The following is a 1795-nucleotide window of genomic DNA, read 5'->3' as shown; positions in this document are numbered from 1 at the left end:
AAAAAAAAAAAAAAAAAAAAAAGTTGGACCGAATATGCTAATTTCTATTATTTTACCCAAGCTTGTAAAAACTTACGAAAAATATTCTGCTTAGAATTTACATAAAGTATACAGTGCATTGCCCACTGTATAATCTTAATTCATATCTCAATGCAAGACAAATTCAATGGGGCAACTTTATCTTCATCTACTTTACCTCCACCTATAGTAATTCAAGGTGGAAAACTATCAAGACATATTTAAAGGCCTGGTTTTGGCTCACAAGGTACTAGGTTGTGTAGAAAAAACTTTAAGAAACTAGCATTTCCCCAATGATATCCATTCCCTGCTCAATATGGGATTGATTTTTTTGAACTGAAGTTAATAGGAAAACTTGCCTTTACTTGTGAAGGAGCAGGTAGGATGTACCCAGCTACCATTGTCATTCTTAGCAAATATATCAGTGCAGTGATATATTTGATTTGGAGCACCATTTACATCCCCATTACATCAGATTTCTCACAGGTTGAGGGAAGAGAAGGTAATCATATTTTTTTCAGATCAATTAAAACTGATGCTGCATTAACAACTTGAATCAAATCTTCCATCTCAGAATTGCTTCATAAACAAAGGCCCAGCCTTGAGACTGAGAAATGCTAATCATAATAAACACTTTTTAAATCAGTAAAATATAATGCAAAAATATTGTATAGAAATGCATCCACCCATACAGTGGGCAGGGGAATAATGTGCCCTTGCTCATACAGTTACTAGGTAAGAAAAGGTCAGTGAAGAATAAATTAGAATTACAGCAATGTGAGTATTCCTCCTTTTGTTTTATAATGATATAAACCAGTAATAACAACAAAAGTAATAAAAATGAGGAAGTTCTAAGTACTCTGTGTTGTGCCTAGTTTGTATAAGAACTGCATGCAAAAAAGTTATTAAAAGAACACTGTTCAGGTTGCAAAGTTAAGCATTCAAAAATCAGGGGATTCCTGAGTTAACATGGCAGAAGGTGTTATTAGGGCATTAAAAGCATGGCAGCTTGTGCCATTTAATTCAGCCCCCTTGGGCACATGCATTGATTTAATTACATGATCACATAGTAGTTTCTCCTGATTGTGAAATGTGTGGGTCACAAATGATATTTGCTGTACTACATTTAAAATCCTTCCCTGACTGCAGAATTCTTCATTTACTCTTGGGATATTCCATGTTAGAGAGACAGTTTGCCATGTTAATCTGAAGTCAAGTAGAAAGCAGGGTAGATTTCCACGTTATAGACCAGAGGTGTCAGAGATCCAACTCACAGAGCCCCTTCATCTGGCTCCCAGTATTGCCCTAGGTCTGAATTCACCCATGTGCTGCATGATGCGCACTGAACCAGTCCCAGCACACTACAGCAGACTGATTCCAGCCAGTCTGGTGGTACAGTGCCCCTTCCCCTTGTTCCACATGTGACACAGTCCTGGACTAGCCCAAGGGAGAGGCACAGATCCTGGACTGGCCAGAGAGAGTACCACATGCAGCACAGTTCCTACAGCACTGGATTCAGCATGCAGGGGAGAAGGAACAGGGGTCTGTGGGCCTGATTCAGCCCACAGACCAGCCCCATGCCACTCATATGGCCCATGGGACCAGATGAGTTTGACATCTCTCATGAACGATGGCTGGGGGGCATGGCAGTGGTGGGAGCATGTTGGCAGAAGCGCAGCAGTGGTAAGCAGGGGAGCTCCCAGTGGCCAGCGGTATCGGTGGCAGGCTGGCGAGTGGCGACCACCCACAGGTGCTGCTGACCATGTAAGCAGCGCAT

General features: G+C 41.4%; 1 protein-coding gene across 2 annotated transcripts in view; it reads right to left on the bottom strand.

Moving 5' to 3' along the window:
* Window positions 1–1795, bottom strand: part of NMNAT3 (nicotinamide nucleotide adenylyltransferase 3) — a 96279-nt gene that overhangs the window by 1644 nt on the left and 92840 nt on the right. The window lies entirely within an intron of this gene.

This window comes from Gavialis gangeticus, unplaced genomic scaffold, assembly GCF_001723915.1.
Source record: "Gavialis gangeticus isolate Ggan-Ray unplaced genomic scaffold, GavGan_comp1, whole genome shotgun sequence".
Classification (NCBI taxonomy): domain Eukaryota; kingdom Metazoa; phylum Chordata; order Crocodylia; family Gavialidae; genus Gavialis; species Gavialis gangeticus.
Note: the sequence above shows the minus strand (reverse complement) of the source record. Positions and strands in the feature narration are given on the sequence as shown.